Source organism: Micropterus dolomieu, linkage group LG18 (genome assembly GCF_021292245.1).
Source record: "Micropterus dolomieu isolate WLL.071019.BEF.003 ecotype Adirondacks linkage group LG18, ASM2129224v1, whole genome shotgun sequence".
Classification (NCBI taxonomy): domain Eukaryota; kingdom Metazoa; phylum Chordata; class Actinopteri; order Centrarchiformes; family Centrarchidae; genus Micropterus; species Micropterus dolomieu.
The window spans coordinates 9,112,658-9,135,732 of NC_060167.1; the positions used below are offsets into that span (position 1 = coordinate 9,112,658).

A 23,075-nucleotide genomic window follows, 5' to 3' on the forward strand; every position below is an offset into this window, starting at 1 on the left:
CTCTGCCATGGGCTGGAACGGGCCTCCATACATCGCTCCAGAATAGATCCAGATGTGGATGATTATCTGGAGTTTCGTGGGCTTCAGCATGGATCTTCACCCCGGGGCTGATGTTCTCGATAGCAGGTTTCTCCCCCGAATACCTAGTTAATTCATGGATCCACCTTAAAAACAGGGCAATCCCGGGCTGGTCCCTCCCTCCCTCGCGGTCTCCAGCACCAGTTCACCTCCCTCTCTCTCAGCTCCCCTGCTACCCAGGAAAAGACGCTGATCCGGACGTTGGGTCTTTTCTCCGGTCCTGTTTGAATGTGTCGGACCCCCCTCCCCTCCCCGCAGTCCCACCCACCGCTCTCCAACACAAACACACCACCAGTCCTCATTTACTGGATCTGCTCTTTGCTATCAGAGCCTCCTCTGCTTTTATTTCAGGAGAAAGAAAGGAGGGGTGTTTGTTTCTTCCCTTAAACGGATTGATTTCTGACTTGATTCTGGATCTGGTTTGTTGTCCTTCCACCGGGGCTGCCGCTGCTGGACCAGAGCTGATGCCCCCGCGAATGTAATTAAATGTCAAAGAAACTGGTTTAAACCGCGGAACAAAGGGACGTTGAAGATATTTCCACCACCCGGTGTGTCAGTCATTTTTCCACCACTGCAGTTGTCAAGTTGGAGCCTTGCTGAGAAATGGACAAGCCCCTCTAAACTGAAGACGCTGCTCTGCACTCACAAACACAGGACTTGATTTTTGGACGAGGATCTCCCTCCCCACACATTCCCCGAGTGGAGGTAACGTCTATTCGCTTGTGTTTTTACAAACTTTATTCGCCACAAGTCCGATTTCTTTCAATTCACTTGTGGCTGAATGGCAAGAAACATACATAGCGTCGTGTGTCTGCCGGTGCCCGTTAAAGTGAATTTAAGTTTTAACGTGTTTTTATGAGTCTGTGGCGTCCCCAGTTGTCCGCACTGCTTAGCATCCGGGTAACGTTCACAACCGCTGTTTCTTTTACCTTGACACCCACTTATTAGCAACTATGGGCGATGTTTGGGATTTTCTACAGGTGTGAGCGTACAACTATCCCGTTCAGGGCCATTATAACCTCAGTTTTATTGTATTTTCCGCGAGATTAATGTCATTAGTGTCTTGCAAACTCACGAGGAACGTTTTGTGTCCGTTTCTTGTCCGTCAAACGTCCCGACAGTTAGCTAGGTTGCAGCCCCGATACGTGCCTTCCTCTAGTCTGCAGTCAACGCTGTCAAGTCTCCCATTCAAAAATGTGGAGGTTAAACGCCAACTTACATCGCCTTCCGACTAATCAAAACGCATGTTAATATACACAAAGTAGCAGTGTACCAACGTTTAGAAATGAAGACACCGACAATAGATCGAATAGCACTTAATGTTGATAAAATATCAACTTTTAGACTTGGTACGCAGTGCTCGCCAGTTTCTACCACACTGCTGTTTATTTTCCACCCAGGAGTGCGTGTCAGTTGTTAAAGTTATAATTTTAGTAAAATAAGCTGTGTGTATATGTAGTGGATGCACGCCGAATTGAAGAGCTGTTTCCCGTTATTTCGAATATGCTTTTTTAAAGATATACCAAATATTCACGTCCATGTAACAAAGAAATGTAATTTAAAATAGTCGGATAGTGAATGGCGCTTTTGTGACGGGTCTCCCCGGGCGACAGAACTGCAGGTAACGTTATCGACTGTTGCAGTGGCTGCCGGCAGCAATCAGACCGCCTGCGGATGTCTCCGAGTGTCTGGTAACAGTTTGCTCATCTCTGTCTGCAATGTTTTGTTTTTTCCGAGTTATATTTACCTTGGTAACCAAAAGTACTCTTTGTCATCAGTAGATTAAAATGGTCTCTTGTAACTTGATCTAAAAAAAACAGGGCTCTTTGAAGGGAACACTGGTTGCTGCGTTTGTTGCTCGATTTTGGTATTAAAATGTGTCCTCGCACTGCTGTGATGATGCGAAGGTTCAGTTTGTTGGGGTGGTTTGCCCACATTTAGCACTCACATTGAACATAGTAGGCATACTTGTGCTTTTCACGCTGTCATTATGACGGGCGACAGTGAGCGAAGGTGGGAAGAAATCGTTACCGAGACCGTTTTATTTTAATTAACGGGCGTTCAAGCTCGCGAAGAACCTTCCTGACGTCATCTGCTAAGATGCGCGGATGAACACCAGTAGCAGCTCTGCTCCCTTTTCCTCCTCTCCTCTTATTTCATCCACCCCCCTATCTGGGTGTGTCCTGCCTTATTGCGTTAGGAAGGAGGGGGGATCCCGCATCTTGGCTCATGGTGACTCCTCCTCAGCTTGTGACCTCCAAACGAGGGCATTGCTCCTTCTCTTTTCCTCTGCTGGTAAATTCACCAAACAGAGGAGGCTCTTTGCAAAGAAAATCAGTAGCAAAGGAAAACTTTAATGTCCGTTTATAGATGAAGACTTCTAGGTGATTATGAGGTGAGCAATGGCACAGTGACTATGTTGTTTACTGGAAAAATAGCTAGCTTGTTGTCAGCAATGAATTTATCATATTCCACCACTTGTGAGTCCACAGGTCTGTCATTTGCTTCCAAAAACGTGTTTGTATTCATTTGAATTCAAGTGAGAAAGCAGATAATTAGTGCTGCACTGCTCTGATGTACCTAATCAATATGGGTGTTGACACATAACCCAATTTCATAAACCTTCTAGAGCGATATTTAAGTATGACAAAGTTTGTGCACACCACATAATCTTATTGACAGATGCACTGGATCAAAAACTCTCACTTGATTAACACGTTTTCGGTCCTCAGGCCTTTGTCAGGTAAAACATTAGAGATGGATTTTGATAGTTGGGATAAATGATGTGTGGGAGTCTGTGGGTGTCTTCTCAGGATAATATATTAAAATCTAAGAACTACTGTTCAGGGTTTTCCCCATGAAATGTTCCAGCATTCATTGTGAGAAATGGCACCTTTTCCCTGAAGAATAACATTGTAATGTTTAATAAAAAGTACATTTATTTTTTATGAAGTTAGCAGAGGTGGTCTTCAATTTAGGCAAGGTGGCTCACACCCATTACAGCGAGAGGTGAAATAAGTGGTTTAATTGATTGTCCAAAAAATACTTGCCAATTATTTTGGTAATCGGTTAGTTGTTAAAGTCATTTTTCTAATTCGAGCCTCTCAAATGGGAGGATTTGCTGCTTTTCTCTGTTTTATATCACTCTAAACTTCTTTGGGCTCTGATTTAACTATGATGTATATTTTCACTTCTTTCTGACATTTTATAGACAAGCGATTAATCATTTAATTGAGAAATTATTAACTGGACATACAGTCATTCAGGCAGATGAGTGCTCTATTTGTTTCTGAAGCTGCTGCTGAGGTCCTGATGGCCACAGGAAGCGACGGGTGCTGACTCAGTGTGGCTGTCCTCTTAATGTCCTGCAGGAGGTTCAGACTCCTTCAGCAGCAACAAGAAGAATAGATTTAATTTCACTTTGATTTAATTACAGTCAGTCTGACTCTTTCCTGCAGACAGCTCAGGTGACACTCTCTCCTCTGTTACCTGTGATGCTCCAGGTGGTTTTACTGAAAGAACTGTAAAGTGTTGGCTTTTAGGTAAACTGCTAGCTCCGTGATGTTGTGATATACATTATTATTATGATTATTATTATTATTATTACCGTTTTTGATTAAACAATTAGAAAGTGATGTGATGACTTTTAACTTTGTTATTTTAACTTTCATAAAATAAAGTTGAGTTTTTAATGATCTTGAACAGACAAAAGCTTTAGTTTTGAACACTCTTATATATTTAAACTAATTAAATGATTAATTGATTATTAAAATTGCAGGTGAAGCACTTGGCTGATGTTACTTTGACGATCACCAGATGGACGAGCTCTTGTGCATCAAGTTTTAAAGTTAGATATTGAACAGCTGGTCTTATATAAGTGGCTCTTTTTGTTTGCATTAGTGATTGTGATCAATTGGTGTCCTCCGGCAAATATTGTTATATTTAGATTTTTAAATTGATCTGTCTGATTGGTCTGTTCTCTGTGGATGAACTGCTCTCCCCATTGAGCATTAATTCAGTTTTTTCCCTTCTATTTCACTTGTATCAATATGTTGTGTACATCATAAAGCAATGATTTTCCTACATGTCCCAGAAGACGCTTTGACAAACAGACTGGTGAACGTTGAGTGTTTAGGTCTGTGTCTCACTGGTTGTTGAACTGTCCAACCAGCCCACCGTGGATGTGATTGTGCCTGCTGTCCATCATGGACTACATATGGTGATGTGATGCGTGGCTGCAGTGAACTGTGGGTGACTGAGGCTGTTGTCTTTGCAGAAACTGGTTTCAAAATGGCGGCTCCAAATCCGATGTTTTGGGGTTATTACATTATATGTACAGACGACTTATCAGTTGATGTCTGGTCCTGTTCATTGTAACATCAGATCAGGAGTTATAGTGTAGCCATGTTTCTATGAAGAAGGCGTGGGCGTCTGTTTTGCGAGCTACCCCAGCACAAAGAGGCCAGCAACCGCGGAGAGTTTGACCAAACCTGAGCTGGTGACTGTTAGAAATAGTTTTGTTCAATTTTGTTTTGTTTCTGTCTAGTTTAAATTTGTATTTTTTTTTTTTTATGCTGAGTTAACAAGACAATTTGTCAGAAACAGGTAGTAGTATAAGTACAAGTAAAAATATGGAATAAACATGAGAGTCACTGTCAGTGGAGGTGTCTGGTCTTGTTAATGAGGCCAGCCGCAGATGGGAAGAAACTGGTGGCGTGAGGTTTTGGTCCTGATGGACCGCAGCCTCCTGACAGAGGGGAGAGACTGAAACAGTGTGTGTCCAGGGTGGGACGGGTCTGCCACAATATTTCCTGCTCGGCTCAGGGTCCTGAACCAATTTAGCTATTCCTATTTAGCTAGTCTTCGCTCGATGAAAGAGAGAAACTTGAATTTAGAAGATGTATGGTTGTATTTTTCTGTTTAATAAGCAAAATAGGTGTAAGAATATTTCCTCTTCACATTTTTGTGAGTTTATTTTGTTTATTAAAGCTAAGAGAGAGCGAGCTTGTGGCTCATAGCGAACTCGCCACTCATCTTCCAGCTGAAACTACAGTGGGTAGGGGACAGTTTTCCGTTTAAGTGTCAATACCTCAGACCAACCTGCTACGCTTACAGTAACGGCTAAAATCCACTGAGTCCAGCTACGGCGCGTTACGGCTGGATTCTTGGAGTAAAGCTTAATTTACACTCCTGCATCAGGGCTATGTGTATATCCGTAACCCTGACTCAGGAGCCATGCATTTATACTGGTGTGTCGGTGTCTCCGTCGTTCTACAATTACACCGCCAAACGCTAGTTGGCTGTAGCGCTACAGCATCAACTGTGTTGACTTTTGCCGGCCGAGCAGGCTAACTTCCATTTTAGCCCTCCACTTACGTGAATGGGGGTTAAATTGTATACATGCGACTGTTATATACTTTTAAAATGTTAACGACCGAATGGATCACATTCTGATAGTGAAATGAGTCATTTCGCTCTGCTTGTGATTGTCAAATATATTGATCCACCGTGTTACAGCCACTGGTTTGGCCGCTAGTAAAATTTACTTCAAAGCATGGGGCACTTGCGGTCGGCTCAGAGGCATTGCAAGGCTACCCAGCCGTCCAATCGCAGTTCTCGTGGTCCGCGTCACCTCGATGTGTAGTTACATTTTTGAGGATGTGCACGTCAGGCTACGGCGTAGGCGATTTGACGCAGAAGTATAAATTGCATTTAAGGCTGCAAAAAGTGTGCCATTCTGACCTCTGTGATTCAGATGGAGTCCAAACATTCTGGGACTTGGTTTATAGATCTTTGTCATCCAGAGACAGAAAAAAATTCCACTGCTGAACTCTGAGTTGTAATACTCATGATACTGTGTGTGTTTAAAAAAGCACACACACACACACACACACACACACACACACACACACACACACACACACACACACACACATATACTGGTTAATGACAGTTGTCAGTAAAATGGTGAAAACTGAAAATAATATATTTTTTGAGGACATGTAGTTATCAGGGACCATGTAGAAAAACTAAAGTAACAAGAAGAGATGCTTTCTAGCACATTGAGATACTTTTCAGTTCAAATAAATAATATAATAGTTACATAACTTGTTTTATTTTTTTACACTGCTATGTGCACTTTATTTGAACAAACATGCTCTTTCAAACGTCTCTTTCTCTTCACACAGTCTTTTATTGCACTCAGGTTTTATGTTTTTGCCTTGATGCTTTTTTGACATTTTGTCAGTTCTTATACTCGGCCTGAAGAAACAACATTTCATTAAATCTGTATCTTTACGTTTGAATTTACAAACTTGAACTTTGGACTGCATTTTGAGAAATCTAAGAACCGGTCGCAGAGATGTAGGTAGGTAACACCAGTGCCTGATATTTAGATAACTGCAGAATCGTCTGTATGAGGGACGCCACTGACCTTGACATATTATCAGAGTCATAAATGTAACACTAACCACTGCGCTGTGAGTGAGTAAATCCAGTGTAAAGGATTTGCTCTTCTGATCAGAATGGAGACGATGATCCACCGCTGCGTCGGCACCTTAAGGTCCTACATCTACAGAGACTCGTGCTCCTGTAGCTGCTGGAGTACGATATCGTTCACAGCTGGGACCTAACAAACCCAGCAAACACACTGGTTGTTATGCGGGTGTGGATAGAGGTTTTTAAAATTCAATCAAATGTGGAAACCCCTCTGCAGACGGAAATCCCTCCCTGTGAACTAGATCCAGAAGCGTTGCCTCTTATGTAAGTCCACATCAATTATTGATGGCTCAGTCCTATATGTAAGATATGCAAGCTCTCGTCTCAGTAGAGCGTCAGTGTTTGTGGTTATAATAGAGCTGTTGGCCTTTATCATTATTTTATAACCCTGCTGGCAGGAAAGAGTTCACCCCACTGCAACGGAGAACTGCTGAAATTTGACCGTATGTGATGTTTAATTTATTTATCCATTTTTAAATGTAACCATTAATAACCTGGAAAGCCGGATTGAGAATAAAAATCTCTTTTTTATAAAATGCAAGAACTCCGTATTTGTGCGTGCGTTCGCTATTGCTTAAGACTCAGTTAGAATGGCAGCTTTATTTGAGAATTTTGGAAAAACTGGCTTCTGATTGGCTGGCGTCTTTTCAGTTCTACATGGGGATAGAAGCTTAACCCCGTTTAATAAGTGGTCATACTGCAGCTTCAGGTCAGGTTCATTATTTTTGAAGAATAAGTCATATAGTATGATATATAATATTGAAATTATAATGTATGCTGAGGATTTTGTCTTTGCTTCACTCCGATTCATGTGCACCAGCAGAATGTGCAACACATGCAGAATTAAGGTCTCCTCAGTGCTACACAACGCATGTTAAACTGCAGATTACCATAGCAACAGTACTGATGCTTCAGGTTCCCTTAGCAGCTAACTGACTGGTGAAACTAACCTAAATATGAAGAATGACTACAAACACACAGAAGAGGATTTGTTCCTCTGGTGAGTAGACAGTTGGACCATGGACATGGTCAAGGTGACACTGATGGATCTCCCATCGTGGTGTTGTAATTCTCCTCACTGGATGTGACTGTCTTACATGGAGACCCCTTCGTTGCTCGTTGACTTTGCACCTGCTTTTTGAAAATATCCACACAGATTACGTGGAGGCCTCAGCAGGATTGGTGAATCTAAACTGGACCATCTGAGGCCCCATCCACACTACTCCGTTTTAGTTTACAAACGGAGAATTAAAACGAATACGTCCACACCAGTGTTTTAGCTGCGTTTTGGAGTTGATCTCCGTCTACATTAAAACGACTGAAAACGCACATCTATTGGCTGCATGCGTGTGCCAGTGTAAACATGAAGCAGATGGTCTCTTCCTAGTTACAGAAGATTTGGCGAAAGAAAAAATAAATACAGACGAAGATGGGGTTTTTATTTTTGTTTTTTTTTTTTTTTTGCATGCACCGATAACAAGTTGGGACTATTTCTGAATGTAACACAGGAGTGTGGCGGCGGAAAACAGACTGGGAGTCGTTGCAAAGTAAATACGGCGACATGCACAGTACAACTGTAGGCAGATAAGTGTTATTTGCACGGTACATAATATTTTAATAAAGATTCCATGTCATAAACCCGGTCAGTAGCATCGTGTTTCTGCTTTTCATGACTTATAAGACCCAATCAGAGAGCCGAGCGTAAGCGGCTGCGTCATCGTTTCTAAAGTCGTCCATTTTTGCCCATCTTCACTAAAACACCCTCCGGAGTTTTGAAACGCAAATCGGGTTCTCTGTTTTAGGTCTTCGTTTTCGCCATTGTAGTCTGGACTCGAGGTGCGAATGTAGCAAAAGGTCTCCGTTTTAATTCAAAAACGCAGTAGTGTGGATGGGGCCTGAGAGTGTCCTCCTGACACACACTTACATAACGTGTGTGTGTGTGTGTGTGTGTGTGTGTCGTGGTTGGTAGGTGTTTAGTGGGTGGGAATGTGAGTGTGACAGACAGGAAGGTTTGAGCCGCAAGATGAACATTCAACAACAGCATTTTTAAAACTAAAACCACCTACACTTGTAGTATTTGTTAGTTAACAAGGGTTAGGGTTCAATTGCATTTGATCAAATCTGCTTATCAAAAATTCAGCTTTCATTATTTGCTGGTAACTGACATTAAAAAACTAAAATGTAAATATTCAAATTTACCACCTGTTGTTGGTTGAGAAAACAGACACGTTTGTTTTCATTAGTGGCCTAATTAATCTAAACATAAGAAGCCATTTCCTTTTGTATATTTTGTGCATTTTCTCTTTGCTAATGTGTTGCTAAAAAAACTGTAAAGAGAGATACACAGTTTGAGAAGAGATGAGTGTAAATGAATCCAGATATTTTGGGAACCGGAAACTAAATTTAAAATGAACAACCCTTTTGTATGATGTTTCCAGTGACTGCTAACTGTTCCCGACCTATCACTCAAACAAATACATGACTCAGTCAAGCTCACATGTTTTATTTTATTTACAACAAAGTAGGATCAACCATAATTACTGGACTGTGGGCTGATTGGTTCTTTGAATATCTGGCTGGATGTCGTTGGTGTTTGTATTTACAATTTACACTATTCATTGAAACTGATAAGATAAAATTTAGGTCAGAAAGTAATTTGTAATGTCCAGTCCTCCCTTCTGTTTGAATTTAGAGACATATATGTTTTTACCAGACTCTGACTGGAGGGGGAGTTATTTTGACTATTTGCTAATGTCAATCAAAGAAATATGTTGATTTAAGAGTTGTTATTTCTGTACAACATCTACAGCTGCCAAAATCCACACTTCGAAGACATTTTTCTGGCTCTTTCACAAGAAGAGGACATCACCAGTCCTAATCCCACCCACAAAACTCTGATTGGTCAGTTGTTTTTCCACTCAGGGAAACAGTTGTCAATAAGCATGACAGCAGACCTCTTTGAACCACGGAAAAATCTGAGTTGTTGAGTTGTTGGACAATGAGCCAGAGGTGTAAAACCAGGCTGCAGCTAACCTCCCATTAGGCCCAAGTATTGTAAGTTTTTTTTTTTTTTTTTTACATCAATGTAGGTCAACACAAGCAGCTTGTGCTGTTTTGTAAACCACATTCAAGTGGAAACCACGCCCATCTGACACAAATGGATCAGGTTCTGAGGTGAGAACATAAAACCCAAATAGAAAAGTTCTAAATTTTGAAGAGGAAGCAATGATTCATCTTCAATAACAAAGCCAAACCATTAAAAATACTTTTGATGCTGCTGTGCTATTCTTACAGATGTCATAAGGGCTCTGTCACTGTCCCTGGTTTCATACATCTTTCCATCTGTAATATGTACATACTGACATAATAAGAATAAAGTAAACTAGTAACACAAATTACTCATGGAAAAAAGAAAGACGTGATGTGATTAAAAATCAGATAAGAGGGAAAATAACAAGGTTACAAGGGAAATCCAGATTATGAAAGAAATTATTCATCATTATATATTATTGATCTGAAATCCTGAAGGAGGTTTTCTGGAGTGTTTGTCTGTTTTAGCAAATTTTTCCTCTCTCCTGTGCTCTAACATTAACTTTTATCACCCCCTGAAGATGAAGGTGCTGCTGTGACACGTTCACGTGTGTGTGTGTGTGTGTGTGTGTGTGTGTGTGTGTGTGTGTGTATCTTAATCCTGATGAAGCTGTTGGTGCAGAGAGGTGTTGAAGCTTGTTGTGAATGTGATCAGCTGCAGTGAGCTGAGCTGAGCTGTGTGTGTTTGTGTGTGTGTTGCTGTGTACTAACACACCTGGGGGCGTGGGAATGCTGCTTTGTGAGTTGGAACGGTGTTGGGTGTCAACCGTTACTATGAGGATCAATAATTATCAGTTTGCTGAGCCCCAGTAATCCTCAGGTTGTTCATGTTTTCAGAGTTATGTGTGATCTAAAAGTGCTCATTTCATAGAACATCAAATTATGTAGATAATTTAATTTCATCGTTCAGCAAGTAACGACTGCTGTCATGTTTACATCAGAAGCAGTGAAGGCAGGGAGAACAACTGCTCGCTGTCTGAAAATACCTTGATGTTCAGTATTATATATTAAACTGACTCAGGTCCGAGACTGAGCAGCTGTGTGTATTAGACCAGTGTTTGTGCAGATTCTGTAGTGCACTGTGTGTGTGTGTGTGTGTGTGTGTGTGTGTGTGTGAGTTTAATGCTTCCAGCTTACTTGGCATCCCTCTGCAGCATGTTAACAACTGATAAAGATGAGAGAATAAAGAGAGGGATGCTGCAGGAGAGAGAGTGTGTATCAGAGAGCAGAGAGGTTTTTTACCAGCGGGCTACCAGAACTGAAACACACACAGCACAGAGCTGCAAGTGAACTGACTCAGTTAGTGGTTCATTATTTCATCACTGTCTAAACGTAAATGTTTAGAAGCCCTTCATCCTCAATCCTAAATCTAATTCTGTTAGTTTGTGTATGTGTTTGGTTGCATTTAATGTTGTACTTTTATTGATGTTGGTAATTTCCATTGGCTTTGTGTGAGCACTCCTGAGCATTGAAGACTGAGCATATTGCCCTCAAAGTTAGTTTTTTCCAATCAGGACATAATGGTGTGATATCTCATCACAAACTGGTGTGCTCACACTCTCGCAAATAAACTAGAGGAATTTTCACATTACAAAATGAAGGTTGTGACATGTTAGGAATGTAGATAAAGTCCTTTATCACACTATGTAATTTTATATCACTGTATGTTGTGCATTTTCTGGAAGATTAATTGAGAAATTAAACCCACATTGATGTGTAAATTTTATTAAAAGTCAGTTGACAAATTCATATCATTGCTGTGACAAACAACAGCACATTTTCACTCCCAACTCGTCACGTGGACTCTTGGTCCAGACCCCTTGGCGTCACTTTGTAATGCCTTGGGTACCTCTTTAGCGTTGCTTTTTGATGTGTAGGGCTCCACCGTCAAGTTAGCTACAAAAAGTATGCAACGTCCGTTCAGGTTAGCAATAAGAAAATATGCTATGTCCGGAGAAAGGGCATATTGTGAATCGTCGGTTAGGTTTAGACACTAAAACTAATTGGTTAGGGTTATGATAAGGTCAGGGTTTGGCTTCACTTAAGTGACTTAACTTACGTAAGTCAAGTAGCGTTACTTGCGTAATTTATGGTGATTACCTTACTTAAATAATAACATTCAGCGTTGACTTTTTGTTTCACACGGGCAACTTTCAGTCAATCTCCTGACTGAAAGTCCGGTTTCTGGCCCACCCATCCACCCCAAACACCTCAGAGTTTTCTGTTAAATATCCTATACCTAATTTAGCGTTAAAAATTATGCTACAGGACTTCCCACATTTTGTTGAACTATGACGCTAAGGGGCTCCCTTGTGCGTTACAAACTGACGCCAAAGGATCTTGAGAATGAGTCCATCAGGTCTATCAGCAGGACCAGGTTTCACTCAGACTCTGGAGTCTTTCAGTCTGAGGTGTACTTATAGATTCTAGGGTGGGTGGGTGGGTGTGTTTGTGTGTGTGTGTGTGTGTGTGTGTGTGTCCTCCCAGAGATATTCAGAGAAAGGCATTGGTCAGAGGAGGAAGTGAGCAGATGGAGGGTGGATGGAGAGCCAACAGGAAGTGAAGGCTGGATGGTTTCCCCATGTTGTGTTGGCAACAGTCGAAATTTCACTTCCCTGTACTCACACAGCCAACAGGTGGTGTGTGTGTGCGCGTGCGTGTCACGTTTCATTCCAGCTCCGTTTCCGCTTCAGGGAAAACAAGCATTGGAGCTACATCACACATCAACAACCATGCATTTAATGAGCGATGGGATTGTTTACATCCTTATCTAGTAGCTACGAGATTTCTGATTCTGCTCAATAGGTGACCACTCCCCAACAATTAATCAGAGCAGCATGTCGCAATGTCAGGAAAAAAGAAGGGTTGTAAAGATGAACATAGAGTCAGTGCTTTGACGACATGATTACATAAACAAACGGGGTCAAAAAATGTGCCAGCGGGCCACAAACCTTCGCCGCTTGCTGCGCCATTAACTGTTTTATTTCCAAGGACTTTGCATCCATACAATGTTGTTGAAAAATACAAATTCAGATGGGTGATTTAGTGACCAACGTGTCTCTCCAATATGACCAATAAAACATCTAATCTTATTAAATCTGAGTTTAATCAAAATAATACTCAATATTTTTAAATCAACTTTAAACTGCGGTGTATCATATTGTTACAAATGTATTGTTTCTGTATTGCACTGTGGACCATGTATCTAGGTACATATCATACACATAACACCAACCCATTTTAACCCATTTTTGCAATTTCATGTATTATTCAGGAAACCCCCATCCCACAAGTGTATTTCAAATTAAATATTTAATGAGTTAGTTTTGGCAGTGCAGCTATGGACCCACTTTCCTAAATGCTTTTTAAAACATTGCCAAAACTGGTCACGAGACGAGGTGAGTCAGGGGTTGGGTGGCTAAACAGTTTTGTGGGGAAACCCTGCTGCTGACAGTCAGTCCTGGTTCCTGTTAAGACTGCAGACGCTGCAGAGACTCCCTGCTGTGTTTTTTATATTTATTTTTTTTCCCCTGTCCTGTCAGTGTGATGTCAAGCTGACTGGGAGCTCTGCCAACATGGAACTCTACCACACACACACACACACACACACACACACACACACACACACCTACTACCTTTGTCTACCAGGTCTGAATCCTGGTTAGACCTCAGTCCTAGTCCTGATGGTCTGTGTGCACGACGAGTGGACTCGGTGGAATGCAGTGTTTGTGTTGGAGAGCTGGGCGTGGCTCTGTTTGGCCACGGTGACTGCACACAATCAGCACGCATCCATTGATCACAGCCTGAACACCTAGAAACACACAGCTCCGATCTGAACACACACTCTTCTGTCACAGCCAAGATTCTCCAAACTGGGGCAAGATGATTTTCCATCTAAAAGGAACAGGGACCTGCTTGCTTGTCAGGTTTCAGGAAAGATCTTAACTTTTTGTATAAGGCTGAATTTATTCTGAGCTGCTCTCTGCTTGAGTTTCTTGAACTCCAAAATGCCAAAATCAGATCTGGAGGTTACTTCTTCTGACCTGTGATTGTGTTTTTCATAGCCTCTGGCCTCAGCTCTGCGCGATCATGTGCTCAGTGAAACTGAAGTGGTTTTTCATTTCAAAGTTCATCGGAAAAAAACGAGCAGGAGAGGGTGGAGGAGAGGCCCATGAGAGCTGTCTGTGTGTGTGTGTGTGTGGTTGTCCGTACAGCACAGTTTCACATACAGTTTTCACGTGACTTACTGTTGTGTTCTGCTTTCAGCAGCATGGGGAAGAGCTTGTTGCTGTGTCTGTACAAAAAACACCTAATTTTCTGATCAGTATGCTGGCTGTAGCTCAGGCGGCACACCAGGTTAGCACAGGGTATTAAAACATTGCAGGGTTGGTGGTTAAGCTGGTGTGTCCTTGAGCAAGACACTGAGCCCCAAATTGCTCCTAATATGTACGCTGGTAGTTAAAGAAATGTACGTTTCTGCAGATGAGAGCGCCTTTGACTTTGGAAATGTATTTCTGTGGAAGTAGAAGCTGAAGTTTGAGGACTGTAAGAAGGTGAAGTGAGGCAAACGTGCTGAAAGGAGTCAAATAGTCATCTGAAGTACAGACACCGAAAGGAGTTAAACAGAAATTTTATTATAACTTTCAGTTAGGGATGCACCAATCTGACCCAAACTCTGATCTTGTTTCCCAAAATGTCAAATCTGAAAACCTTTTTTTTCTCCAACTGATTAAGATATGTGTGTAATATAATGTGAAGCTGATACAACAAATCACTTCTTAACTTTATGTGGTAGTTTATACACTGGCAAGCTTTTCAGGCTTGTGCAAACTGTATCTATATTATTTAGAAGGTTTCTGAAAGCGTTACATTACAATAAATAAACTTCATTTTAAAAACACTGCATTACGTTATTGTTCTATAAATGTATTGCACGCAGTTCTGCTGTAGGATTACTGGTGTGATCATCTGTGATAGCAGCCTCTACTGCACTCACTGTCCCTAAGAGAAAGGCTGGATAATTACATGCTTCTACATGTCCTCTCCGAGAAACTTTACCTAATAATCCAACCTGATAAACAACATCTTATCTCCTCCTGTAATGTTTTTCTAAAAGTTGTTCCTGACCCACTGCATGTACATTCACATATTTCCTTTATCGTTACCAGTACTTTAAATGGGTATCGCTGCATTCTTAAGTCGGGCTGGACTCCGGTTGGGACACTCTGACATGTGCTGTCGTTATGTTGTTCTTGCGGTAGATCCTCATACTGAACGCTGAGACAGAAACTCATTTCTTCTGTCACCTCCTCACTCACATTCCTCCTCTGAATACCACCCGGTTACACTCTGATTGGACTGTTAGATACACCCATCCCACCCGTTGACATGAATGCCAGCTTGTGTTTCAGTCTCCACTCTCTGTCAGCCTCAACAGTTATTTTTCATAAAACCCAGGAATGTTTGGTGTTACATTGTCCAACTGGTTTTCAGCCCAACAAACAGCAGACTGTGAATCTTTTTTTCCACTCTTTTCCCAGTCACAAGATGCTCCACCGACAGTCATCTGAGGCTGAGTAATGTGCTGTGTCACTGCTTAGGACTGGAAGAGCCTGATGGGTGTTTCACTTCACAATAGGAAAGAAAATCCTACTAAATGTTGTGCACAGCAATGTGTGTTTGGATTTCAGGAAGTGTTAGGCGACTAATAGAGTGTAACCAAAAAACGTAATCTTACTGTCATAAAAAAACATTTTTTAGCCCTTTTTCTTTTTCCATTTCATATGTACGTCGTTACACAGGCGGGTGGAAAAAAACAAAGAGCGATAGATACATGTTACCAGAGGTTCAAGTTGGGTGGACATGGAGGGAGTGTTGTGAGGCAGAGATACTGCGTGTGGTGAAAGGGACAAGTACATGCCGGTGTTCAGAAAACAACAGGAAATTGGTTATTGTAGGCTGGCTTTATCCCTAACCCTAACCAGCACGGTCAACAGTTGCAGCAACAGCCTGTAAAATTAAGGTACTACAAAGTAATTTTGTGATGTACAATCATACTATCAGGAACTGCCAATAGCTAATTCGGCATATTTTATTGGTGCCAATTTGGCAAATTGTAAACATAGGCAGGCTTGGGGGAGGAACTTAACAAAATATAACGTAACACGTTATATTTTGTTAAGTTCCTCCAGTGGACAAGGAGTTCCACTGGGAGAGTTCCTCCAGGCAGTTACTGTGTGTTTGCTGTCTGAATCTCCCAGTTTGACTCTTGTACTGTGAGGACATGATGCTAAGAGATATTTCAGTCTGCAGTGTGAGGCTGTAGCATTACTGATCAATAAGACAGAAGGGTTTTCCGTACTCTTCAAGACTCTCCCGACAGAGAGCTGGATGGGCAGATGAATAATGCTCATTGTAATGACTCCAATACTCTAATGTAGACATGACCTCTGCAATGAAATGCAATATAATATCCATAACTATGTTTTCAGTGGTGTATAAAGACCTTACATAATAACCCGTATTTTTTTATACCTTACAATGAGCCATTTCTGTCTACATACTGTGCCACAGTAGCTGAAATGGACAACCAGCACAACAGAGCGCGTTTCGTCACTACGTTGAATACATACGAAGAAGAGGAAGAAGAAGAAGCAACGTTAGTAGTAGTCGTCTGGTTTATTAGAAGTAAGAAAAGAAGAAATATTTGGATAATTGGATGCCCACGCGTATTATTTAGCGCAAGAGCCGACAGAGCGTGCCGGCCATAGAGAAAGGGAGTGGGGAGCGGTGCATTGATGTGTGATCAGAATAATCAGAATCTTTTTTTCCTCCTTAAATCTTTATTGCAAAACAAAGTGTACATGGGACATAAAGAAGTATACAGCACTTTAATTTGTGCAAAATAACGTATTGCATATACATATTTTGCATACATGTAATTTGTAATATGGTTATAACGGATAGTTTTCTGTCCTTGTAGAGTGAACTAGATGTCTGCGTGTTCTTTATGTGCTCTGATAATGCTAATCCAACAAATGTTTGTAGTAGCATCCATGTTGATTCCACATTCGGACTTAAGAGCACATGAACACACACTGAAGTCGGAAGAACAACTTCACTACTCAGGAAATGGGACCATCTGAGGAGCACGTGAATGCACCGTGAGCCACTGGTTGCAATTCGCAACCCTCACCACTAGATGCCACTAAAACTAACACACTGAACCTTTAATGCTTTTTAGACAGGGTTTTTTCCTGCACAGAGAATTACAAGGCAGCCGCCTCAGTCAAATTTCATCCCTCCATCCTTCGAAGAAATTCTGACGGAGTCTTCAAGGTAAACCTATTTTCTAACAAGCGTTGCACTTTGTGTATTTCTGTCATTAGTAGGCCTAACTGCAACTGTAGCATTATGCTAATATAGTGACGCTGTATCGAATCAGCACAGTGCGCCGGGAAAAACGTTGATATAGCCTATTTATAGCATTTAATTTTCAAAAACAATTTGATTCACAACCACTTTTAATATACAGAACTTAGAGATTATATATTTACAAGGGCATGAAGAGAAAAGATGAACAGTGACTTGTTTCATGTTACCACACAAAGCAGATGAATGATTTTTGCCTCCTTGCTTCCCCTGTAACATTAGCTACCACTGGCTGATGAACATTATCACTTCTTGTCCTTCCCCCTCCACCGCATCTATCCCTCTTTTTTTTCACCTCCTTTGTTACTGACAGTGTTGCATGTGAATTACTTAACGTTACGGTAGGTCACCCCTAGTCTCTGTCAAAATGATGTACCGTCTCACGATTTCTTTGTTCATTTAAAAAAAAAAAAAAATCAGTTAATGATGGAGAATATTCTTGGAACGTGACCCCTGAACTACGGTTTCGGTGCCAATAATCAGGAAAAGTTAACACAGGTAAAGTTAAAATATTAGAATAGTCGTCGTTATTAGAAAGCGAAGAACTCTCACTGTCTCTCTGTTTGTTTGTGTGTGTCACACAATCAAATATTGTTTTTATATGAAATGCCCATCCCTATTAGTAGTGACGTGTCTATCCTTTTAATCCACTGGGACTCTCACCTCCAACTAACACCAGACCTTTACTCAATGCAAATAGTTCTAAAGTAGTAGTGTTTATTGATTGATTGATTGATTGATTTTATGTCCCTGTCCACTGTAGCTCTATATGTCCACAGTCACACCAGAAAGCTCACAGTGAAACTAAAGGCCTTGATTCATCATTGTAGTTGTAGATAGCAGAATAATCTGCTGCTAATCAAACATACGCCAGGTTTGTCAGTTTTACAAAGGTGTTCTGTTCCTGAATGTCTTCAGTGGGACTAAATAAAAACAAACTAAGAATCATGGCCATGTGTCTGTGGTTGAGGGTTGGTCAGCAGGAAAAAAAAGGTTACAAATAATTTAACATATGGTAGTAGTCTAGTTATTTCAACTGGAACAACATAATTTCTGCTAACTCCTCTGTTGTGCTGTGGAGGATGTGGAGTGTCTCCTCTGATACACATGAAGTCAGTGCTGCAGCTTTTCAGCCAACATTAAGACAAAACCTGTTTCTTTAATGTAGATATATATCTAAATTGATATGAAATAAAGTATGACTCGCTTCAGTGTTTCCTGCAGGAAATTGGTCAGTTTTCCCTTATACATTTTCACCTCTCTGTGTCTGACTGGACTGGTTGTGGTGACCTTTCCCAGCTTGTAAAAGCCCTGAAGGTTTTTTTTTTTGCACTCACTAGCTCATTAAATAAGTAGCCTTTGCTGTGTGATGTAGCACCTCTGCTCGTTTTTCCCTGGGAAAAAAAATAGATTTCTTTTAATGTTACTGTAAGAGCTTTTTCTTTTTGTAGTCCCCTCCAAAGGTATTGAAACGGTAAGGCAAATTCCTTTGTGTTTGTTGTTCACTGAAGACATCTGGGTTTAAGATCAAAAGATGAGTATGAGACAAGAGTTCAGAATTTTGCTTTTATTTCCTGGTATTCACATCTAGATGTGTTAAACAACTAAGGACATATCACCTTTGTATTAGACCACAGCATTCTTAGGTGAGCAAAAGTATTGGAACAAATAATCTTAAAGTAAATAACATTTAATATTTGGTGGTATAACCCTTGCTTGCAATAACTGCCTGAAGCCTGCGACCCATCGACATGACCAAACTGTTGCATTCTTCATTTGTGATGCTATTCCAGGCTTTTACCGCAGCTTCTTTCAGTTCTTGTTTGTTTTGGGGTGTTTCTCCCTTCAGTCTCCTCTTAAGGAGGTGAAATGCAGCTCTATTGGGTTGAGGTCAGGTGATTGACTTGGCAAGTCTCAAACCTTCCACTTTTTTCCCCTGATGAAGTCCTTTGTTTTGAGGGCAGTGTCCTTTGGGTCATTGTCCTGCTGCATGATAAACTTCCTCCTGATTAGTTTCAATGCATTTCTCCATAAATTGGCAGACAAAATGTTTCTGCCCACTTCTGAATTCATTCTGCTGCTACCATCATCAGTTACATCATCAATAAATATTAATGAGCCTGTTCCAGAAGCAGCCATGCACGCCCAAGCCATGACATTACCTCCACCATGCTTCACAGATGAGCTTGTATGCTTCGGATCATAAGCAGTTCCTTTCTTTCTCCACACTTTGGCCTTTCCATCACTTTGCTAGAGATTAATCTTGGTCTCATCAGTCCAAAAGATTGTGCTCCAGAACTTTTGCAGCTCATCTCTGTACTTTTTTGCACATTTCAGTCTGGCCTTCCGATTCTTCCTGCTGATGAGTGGTTTGCATCTTGTGCTGTGGCCTCTATATTTCTGCTCTCTGAGTCTTCTTCCAACAGTGGATTGTGATACCTTCACCCCTGCACTGTGGAGGTCGTTGGTGATGTCACTTACTGATGTTTTTGGGGTTTTCTTCACAGCTCTCACGATATTTTTGTCATAAACTGCTGTTGTTTTCCTTGGCCGACCTGTTCGACGTCTGTTGCTCAGTAGTTTCTTTTTCAGGACATTCCAATGTTTGTCCAATGGCTCTGGTCGATTTTCCTTCTTTTCTCAGCTTGACAGTGGCTTAGGTTTGAGCCAAGGATGAAAACTTAAACTAGTCATGCAGAGCTATTTAATGTTCGGACAATCAAGCTAAAAGGCAACACCTGGGCAATGAGAAACATCTGTCAGTCACATGTTCCAATAGTTTTGCTCACTTGAAAAATGGGTGGGTTCAAACAAAGGGTGGTATGTCCTGAGTTGTTTAACACATCTAGATGTGAATAACACGAAATAAGAGCTGAAATTCTGAACTCTTGTCTCATACTCATGTTTTGATCTTAAACCCAAATGTCTTCAGTGAACAACAAAAACAAAGGAATTTTCCTTACCGTTCCAATACTTTTGGAGGGGACTGTATATGTGGCTGCTTTTATAAAGTTGGTAACGTTATGTGCAACAGAACAACTGGTCTTCAGTTTCAGAAATCATGACACTGTTCAGACTCCGCAAACTGAAAACTTGTGACCAGCAGTCACAAACAGACACTCACCAGCAACAACTAACAAGACAGCAGTGAGGACATCATGAGGTCTGAAGCAGCTGTTGGCTGTTGTTAATGGCAACAGGCTGCTGATGAAACATTTGTGTCAGTAAAGTTTTGCAAAGAAGAGAGATCATTGTGTCTACTGGCTCTGCGACAGTTACATGTCTAACCCACAGGCTGTTCTGTAGTTGGTAGTAGGGTTGCTCTGTTATGGCAGAAATCATTATCAGTCAATATTGAGATCACTGTTATTGAGCATGATTATTTATTGACTTGGAAAAACAGAAATAGTAGTCCAGCATTATTAGAATCAGAAGGAGCTTTATTGCCAAGAAGTGTTTTACACATACGAGGAATTTGCTGTGGTGATAAGGTGCTACACGCAGACAGACATACAGTCATCATAAATAAATGTAGAAATATATAAATATGGAATGGAAAAACAACGAAGCAGAGATATACATGTGCATTATTCTGGGTCTGTGCTGTGCAGAAGTAACATAACGGAAGAGAATATTGTGTACATATAAATATATAAACTGACAACATAAAAATATACAACAACAAAGATCAACAACAAATATGTGCGACGTGCCAGGTCTATGCCCGATACGAGATGAAACAGTATTTACATGTGCAGAGACATTTGTATCATTTGCAAGGGGGGAGTGTTAGTGGGGGGCCCGGGCCTTGTTAATGAGGCTAGCTGCAGATGGGAAGAAACTGTTTTTGTGGTGAGAGGTTTTGGTCCTGATGGACCGCAGCCTCCTGCCAGAGGGGAGAGTCTGAAACCGTTTGTGTCCGGGGTGGGAGGCATCAGCTGCAATCTTTCCTGCTGCCCTCAGAGTCCTCGAGGAGTACAGGTCCAGAAGAGAAGGAAGATTGCAGCCAATCACCTTCTCTGCAGCAGCGTACCAGATGGTGATGGAGGAGGTGAGGATGGACTCAATGATGGCGATGTAGAAGTGCACCATCATTGTCTTTGGCAGGCTGAACTTCTTCAGCTGCTGCAGGAAGTACATCCTCTTCTTGGTGAGGGAGGTGATGTTCAGCTCCCACTTGAGGTCCTGGGAGATGATGGTGCCCAGGAAGCGGAAGGAGTCCACAGTGGTGACTGGGGAGTCACACAGGATGATGGGGGAGGGTGGGGCTGGGCTCTGAAGTCCACAACCATCTCCACGGTCTTCAGAGCGATGAGCTCCAGACTGTTCTGGCTGCACCAGGTCACCAGATGGTCGATCTCCCACCTGTAGGCGGACCCGTCCCCGCCTGAGATGAGCCCAATGAGGGTGGTGTCATCCGCAAACTTCAGGAGCTTGACAGACCAGAGGTGCAGCTGGTGTACAGGGAGAAGAGAAGGGGGGAAAGAAAGCAGCCTTGAGGGGAACCGGTGCTGATGGTCCTGGAGTCAGAGACATGTTTTCCCAGCTTCATGTGCTGCTTCCTGTCCGTCAGGAAGTCAGTGATCCATCTGCAGGTGGAGTCAGGCACGTTCAGCTGAGAGCAGGGCCGGTATGATGGTGTTAAAAGCAGAGCTAAAATCCACAAACAGGATCCTGGCGTAGGTTCCTGGGGAGTCCAGGTGCTGGAGGATGTAGTGAAGGGCATGTTTACTGCATCATCTACCTACCTGTTGGCTCTGTAGGCGAACTGCAGGGGGTCCAGGAGTGGGTCTGTAATGGATTTTAGGTGGGACAACACAAGGTGCTCAAAGGACTTCATAACCACTGAGGTCAGGGCGACGGGTCTGTAGTCGTTTAGTCGTCGAACTTTAAACAGCATCTCAGAGCACATGACGATGACAGCAACGCAGTGTTTGCCTAGGCTAACTGCTTAGAGGGGCGGATGGGACGCCTGGCTGGGTCTCCGTTTGTATTTGTGTGTGTGTGGGTGTGTGTGTGTGTGTGGTGGGTGTGTACCCACGGAGCAGAGCAGGTGACAGGTGAACTACCTGAGTTGACGACAATTCAGTACTTAACATGTCGCTGAAATTCAACCGTGGGGTCGGGAGATGCAATTACTTGATCCAGCGGTGAGTTAGAAAAGTAAAGTAGTTTGTTTATGCAGGGTAAAATGCCCGTAGGCTTAAGCTATTAAAGGTGACTAACAAGTTAAAGCAGTTAACCCCTGGTGATCTTTGCTTGAGCTGAACTAAACATGCAACAGCCTGCTAAGAGAGAGTTTGGGATTTAAGAGTGAGGCAGGAGCTACCACTGTAAAGAAAAGGGGTGCGCTTGATTTAAAAAAACAAGACGGAACGAGCGCATCTTCACAAAGCAGAATGTGGCACAATAATCGTTTTATCTCGCTTATCTTGTTTATGTAATCGTAATTGAAAATAAATTTTGATTACTTGCACAGCCCTTGTTGGGGGTGATGGTCACTAATAAATGACAATTATAAGGGATGGCCTGAAATTCAGAGTGAGGGCAGGTTGTGAAACATAAAGCAAAGGAGGAAGGAAAGAAACTGATTGCCGCCCTGACAGCTCGACATTTCAACCAGCAGCAGAAACCTGGTGACTTTAGATCTGTGCTGCTGTAGCAGTCAACTGCTGATTTAGATGTGGTGAAGCTAATACACGGTTGATCTTTTAAAGATTCAAAGGGTTGAGATAAGCTGCTTCCAACAGCTGTTTATGGATCACTATAGTTTGACCTGCACTGCGGTTAAGATCAGCACTGCATGTTTACATGTAAAGCAGCTCAATCAGAGTGGACCGCCCACTAATCAGAAGATCAGTGGTTTGATCCCTAGCTCCTCCAGTCTGCATGTGGAAGTGTCCCTGGGCAAGCTACTGAACCTCAAATTGCTCACGATGGGGGTGGGTGGGTGTGTGTGAATGATTATTTTCTTTCAA

The 23,075-nt window shown here is 41.9% G+C and overlaps 1 protein-coding gene across 3 annotated transcripts in view; it reads left to right on the forward strand.

Moving 5' to 3' along the window:
- The first annotated feature begins 239 nt into the window (after positions 1–239).
- The window catches only part of LOC123956836 (plasma membrane calcium-transporting ATPase 1-like), a 121,382-nt gene continuing 98,546 nt past the window's right edge, over positions 240–23,075 (forward strand). Inside the window, exon 1 of one of the 3 annotated variants that reach the window (XM_046029305.1) lies at positions 240–783. The gene's annotated coding sequence lies outside the window, so the exon portion shown is untranslated. Of the gene's footprint in view, positions 784–1,594; positions 1,770–2,326; positions 2,474–23,075 lie in introns of those variants that run through there. The other 2 variants (XM_046029306.1, XM_046029307.1) reach the window with 2 other exon arrangements.